Source organism: Rutidosis leptorrhynchoides, chromosome 1, assembly GCF_046630445.1.
Source record: "Rutidosis leptorrhynchoides isolate AG116_Rl617_1_P2 chromosome 1, CSIRO_AGI_Rlap_v1, whole genome shotgun sequence".
Lineage (NCBI taxonomy): Eukaryota > Viridiplantae > Streptophyta > Magnoliopsida > Asterales > Asteraceae > Rutidosis > Rutidosis leptorrhynchoides.
The window spans coordinates 687754108-687760291 of NC_092333.1; the positions used below are offsets into that span (position 1 = coordinate 687754108).

Genomic DNA, 6184 nt, shown 5'->3' on the forward strand with positions numbered 1-6184 from the left:
AAAAATGACATGTTTTAAGTGTTTAGTTGTTGGACAACCACTAGAATCGAGAGTCAAATGTTTTGCTTTCTTTATTAGTTTTATTTAAGGTAATGGAGTATTATTTAAGTGAGGACATACAATTCAATTTCATCACTCTAACTCCACATAAATAACATGTTACATGCAGTAACAGAAACAGAAGAAAATTACGTTGAGTATTTGCTTTCCTTTGATTAGATAATTTATTATTTATACTTATATTTACAGTTGCTGTATTAGCGTTCTAAATGGAAGGAAAATAACAAATTACTATATTCATTTTACCAAACCAAGATGTTCACAAACTTATATTTTCGACCAGTGAAAAAAGTAGTATTATATTTTTAATAAATTGAGTGCAGAGATAGGGGGCAATAGGTATTAGGTAGTGCTCAAACTTTGACAATCTAACTTTATATAACGAAGGGTATAGCCGTATAGGTGCACAAATTATCGTTGATAAAATTTTTAAGCTCTTAAGAGTTCACACTTTACTTTGGATCTTTTCTTTATTTATCAAGGGTAAAAAGGCAATTGAATTTCAGTATTCCATGAAGGCGAATATAAAACGGCAAAACTTTAAATTCTTCAAAACATACATAAAACGAAACAACATATAACTAAAAGAAAACTAATTAGGCTCATGCATAACCACCCTCTACATAAAAAGAGCATCATAACATGAACCATAACATGGCATGTAAGATGAGATCTATCAAAGAGTAATATAGTCACAATTGGCCTGCTTCATGTGTAGCTTTCTATGCGATCCATTTCACCTATAGTCTATAGATATCTCATCGATATTGATACCAATATATTTGATGTAAAATCCTTCCATGGTACAAATGTGGCTCGCAGGCAAATAAACATGATGATATACTCTTCAGATGAAGGTTAAAAAACCAAATAAGACATAAAGTGAGCGATGCTACCACATATGTATAGATCAACAACTTAATCACCTTGTGCCTTGCAAGTGTTTGTCGAGGTGGACAAGCCTAAAGTTTTGGTGTACCTTTTTCCCTGTTTACAGAAAAAGCAAATGATTAATGACGTTCTCCTAAAACTATATTCTAGTTGGGAAAAAGGTTACCTCTTTGATCCATTTGTTACAAGTACATTTTATTAAAATGGTATTAATTATCAAACTAAACATGTTAGTTTGTATTGTATTTTTTCTTATTTTTGGGTTAAGAATATGCAGGGATCTTGCTGTCATTTTCTTAAAGTTAAAGATGGGAGAAAAGCTAGAAATCTAAAGATTTTGTGCTTCATCTGAAAACAAGACTTGGAGGGTCTGGATGCAATTTTTATAAATTATATATTTAATTTATTCTTTAAATTATTTTTCATTCATTCAGTTTTTTCCTGTATTCGATTTATTCTCTCTCAAATTAGGGTTTTGATCAATTGTTCTGTTCTTGAGTGATTAGTTCATGATTCTTTGATGAACTTGTGAGGATAGTCAGGATTGAGTGATTGTGTATCGTTTTTCACTAGTTCTGATTTGTAAACAATTTGGTTTCTAGTTTTGATCTCCTGTGATTGGAGAGTTTACCTTCTGTGATTGAAGGATTTATAATGTGTGTTTGTTCATGGTATCAAAGATTCAGGCTTGATATTCGATCGTAGTGGTGATATATATCTCTAATTCTTCAGCCGATTGAAAATTTAGGGTTTCGTTTGGTATTGTTATTATCTGTTATTGCATGCTTATTTTGTGTTTACTAGTTTAATATTCTTGATTGACTAATTGTTTACTGTTTTTGGTATTTCTTGATTTTTGTTTTCCATATTGTTTGTTTTGATCTGCAAATATGTCTGATAGTGAGTCTACATTTAATCCTACTAAGATCAGTAAACTGGAATTTAATGACCCATTATATTTATATCCGAGTGATACATATGGTGCATCTCTTATCTCTTATAACACATAAACTTAAGGAACCGAAAATTACAGTGTGTGGTCATGTGCTATGAAACTTGCTTTACAAACTAAAAATAAACTTGGTTTCATTGATGGATCTTGTATGAGATTTAAATACGAAGATGATGATGTGTTATTACGAAGATGATGATGTGTTATTAGGACAATGGAATAGATGCAATTCAATTGTGCTTACTTGGATATTAATGTCTTTATCTGAAGATTGTATAGTGGACAAATATTCTCTAAAACTGTTGAGATTGTATGGTCTGAACTAAAAGAAACTTATGACAAAGTTGATGCATCAGTTAGTGCATGTATACATCATACATGTGAATATGACAAGTAGAAGAAGTCTAAGACTTCCAATTGTGTCTTGTTTAAACATTAATTTTCACCTTGAAGCTTCGAAACTTAAAATATTCAGCTTAAAAAGGAAAACATACCTAATAGGAAAATGTGCCATCCAAAGATTGGAAAATGTTTGCTCGGGAAAGAATTAATCTTTATCCTAGCATTATTTGTCTCTCTTACATCAGTTACTTGTATAATCGTCAAGAGCACAATCCCAGAAAGTTTAACAAAGTTCATACAAACCCTCAATCATCTGATTATTCCCAATAGCCATAACCTGTTGAATAAAAACAAATCAAAGAGCTTCCAAATTATGCTATTAATTAATTGGTAGTATACCATATGGTATTTAAGATTAAATCATGCATAAATGAAGCATCGTGTGACAGCTGACCAATTTACTCGGGCGATGCGATGCGAGAAACTGAAATTAAAGAAAATCATCATAATAGATTATTAATGAAGGCTATATGTGATCAGTGACATTACCATGTCAAGTTAGTCGCTGATGTCTTCTACACTATCTTCTAAAGTGGTAAAATATCTTTTACCCATCGTGCCTGAAAGTAAGACACTTAAGTGATCATCACTAACGTCCTTCGAAATAAAATTAAAATTACTATAATAAAGAAAATGGGCTCCCTGTTAAGACACACACGAGAAACTCGCTAACAAACACAAGAATAGTTACAAAATTTAGTGAGGCAGATACTTTATATTGACTAATAGCAGTCACTGAAAAACATGTTACAATATTATGCCTCAAGCTCAATAGATATTGTGACAACATAAAATAGTTGTTATTAGTCCTCTTTCACTATGTATAAGAATAAGAAAGCCCCAATGCAAGGCGTAATTACTAATTATCATGTGAACTGGACATAATCATGTGAATATGACATTTTGTATGGAATAAGACCCGTCATTGCCTTCTACTTTGTCTAGTTAACCCACCATCCAAGCGAAAACTATCTTTACAATAGAAAACTCATGTTAAAAATGATATGTATAGTCTAGAGCAGAAAACACATACATTTACGGGTCAAATTGAATAGCTAGTATGTCCTATCACAAAATTATGTATTAACGTATAAAACTTCCATTATGCATCTTTAAAGAAAGATAAAATACCCTTGCCTCAAGTGAACAGATGAGATATGAAAGCTGCTATCAGTTTGTGCATGTATGTATCATACATGTAGATCATATCCTCATCATCATTCTTTAAAACAATTAACCACATAAAGTTACTTCAAGTAAATATGACAAAGAAAAACATACCAACTTACTCAGGGCCCGGACCCAACCACTGGGCTCATAGTGATGATTAGAGACAATATCCTCCAGCGAAGAATTAATAGAACCAACAAGCCTCTACCAAGTATATACAAACAATTAATCCTACAGGCCTCTCGGCCTCTCCCAAACTTATTTTTACTGAACTTGCGCTCTGTATGAAGGCTTCGGTGGCTGCACCTAAAAAGTAAATTAAAACAAAAACTTTACAAATTACAAGTTTAAGATTAATTGAATGAATAAGCATACAACCTTCCAACAGTTTAGACATCGAATAAAGTGAATGGTTAACCAAATTAATCTAGATACAGGTTGGTTATAAGGCGTTCAAGCACAATATACACGAATTTTCAAAATTCCCTCTTTCTACATCAGACTTCTAAACTATCATATTCAGTAAATCATAAATCTCTATCTCCCAAAGATCCCAGTAAAGTTTACAGGAAGAAGTATAAGCAGTAACATCTCATAAATATGAAAAGAAAATTAATCACTACCTACGTCCCCTATCAGTCGCGTCACTTTATTCAGCAATGACTTTATTTAATATAATTGAGAAACAGAATTGTCGAAAGGTAATACAGGGCAGAAATCGCTTACCTATAAAGCTCGAGTTGAGGAAAGAATATGTCCTATCAAAAAATTGTGTACTACCATAATGAACAGACATGTTATGCATCTTGCAAGATGATATGATAAACCTTACTCTAGCATGTGAAAGAGATATTATAAGATGCATCATACATATACATCATATCCTCATCATCATTCTTTATGACAGATAACCGTGTTAAATTACTCCGTGTAAATATGACAAGTAGAAGAAGGCTCAACTACGTCTCGTTATGATACTTAACATGCAACCATCATTATATATCTCCCTTTCATCAGTTACATGAATTATCATCAGTTACGTGATGCTATGAAGAACCTCGTTGTAGCGAGTGAAAGAGATAAAATATGTTAACAGTTTGGGCTAGTATGCATCATACATAGATCATATCATCACCATCATTCTTTATAACAAATAACCACCTGAAGTAGAAGAAGGCTTCAAACTACGTCTCGTTTTAATATTTAACTTTTACCTAATAACTTCTAACCAACAAATCAAGTTTCAGAAGAACTAAAAAACAGAGACTTGATAAGGCAGGTTTTTAATAAACAAAAATAAATTACAGGACTCCAGGCACAAGTATCCCTACCATCATTATATATCTCCCTTTCATCAGTAATGTAAGAACTATACATGATCTGCAACAGATAGAAAGTTAGGCAGTTAGTCAGTTACTCATATAACATACAAAAACAATTTCAAAGATGTAAAAGTAAAGTAATGTGTAGCTCAATCATTTAAAACAATGACAATATGAGATACAACTCATGCAAGACTGACTAAGAAAAAAAGGTTACCTCTCGATTAGCATTTATCATAAACAAGCAACCACACAGTCTATTTCATTGAGATGGAAAATCTTTACTCAGCTTGAGTACCTAAATCAAACATCAAAAAATGAGATAAAAACAAAGACAACCAAAAATATACCAGATTATCAATTAAAGCAAGTAAACTAATGATGTGAACATCCTGATGGTCGAGTGGAATTTGTTCAGAGCCTAGCTAGAAAAATCATGTTTAAGATTATTTGAATAAATGAACAAATACAACATTTGTACAGTTCAGATATCAATAAACTCAATGGTCAATCAAATCAAAGTACATACCAATGTTAGAAAAATCAAACCTTTCTCATCAAGAACGATTGAATGTTAAAATACACATACTGTTTTATGCTATTGCGTGCAAGAATCTCCGAAAAATGAGGGAATAGAAAAATTACCAAAAAAATTATGATATCCTGGTTAGAGGGGACGCCAAGACTTAGCAACTGATAAAACGTTTTCATCAATAGTCGAGTGGAATTGGCATAAAATCATGAAGCTTAACTTATTTTGACTGAATTTGAGCTCTGTCAGCAGTTTTCAGCGGCTACATGAGCAAAATATAAAAAAACATATAAACTTCCTGCAGTTTAGACATCGATAAACTCAACGGTTCACCAAATCAATTTACATACCAATCTTAGCAAAGAAGTTACACAGAGTTACACATAGGCATTCAAGCAAGATATAAAAAAATTTTAGTGCATGTATCAACAAGCCAAATAATAGAGTAAATATCAGAGGAGAAAATAGGAGCAATAACATAAAACATGTAATGAATATATCAATAGTGTTAATCATTACCTACGTCACCTATCACTTTATTCAGCAACGAGTTCATTTACAAGTATGTACAACCCGTAATGAACGGCATAAAATACTTCGTCTCTGGTGAGCGGATGACATATAAAAAATGTTATCAGATTATGCTAGTATTGCATCATAATACATGTATATCACATCCTAATCATCATTCTTTAAAAACAAAAACTTTATTTTTTGGTGAAAATGAAATGTAGAAGACCGATTCACTCTATGTATCGTGTTAACATTTAACATTTATCTTATAACCTAAGACCTAAACATCAAGGTGTAAAAGAAAAACCAAACCAGATAGGCGGGTGTTCGAAGAACTGCGTT

At 32.0% G+C, this 6184-nt stretch overlaps 1 long non-coding RNA gene across 2 annotated transcripts; it reads right to left on the minus strand.

Moving 5' to 3' along the window:
* Positions 1–575: 575 nt before the first annotated feature.
* LOC139886058 (uncharacterized) lies at positions 576–5196 on the minus strand. 2 transcript variants are annotated; one of them, XR_011772245.1, is made up of 6 exons: positions 5015–5196; positions 4807–4855; positions 3587–3781; positions 2795–2865; positions 2398–2582; positions 576–1047 (listed from the first exon to the last, which is right to left on the minus strand). It is a non-coding gene; the product is annotated as an uncharacterized lncRNA (long non-coding RNA). The 2 variants fall into 2 exon arrangements; XR_011772244.1 differs by having other exon boundaries at positions 3587–4855.
* Positions 5197–6184: the final 988 nt, after the last annotated feature.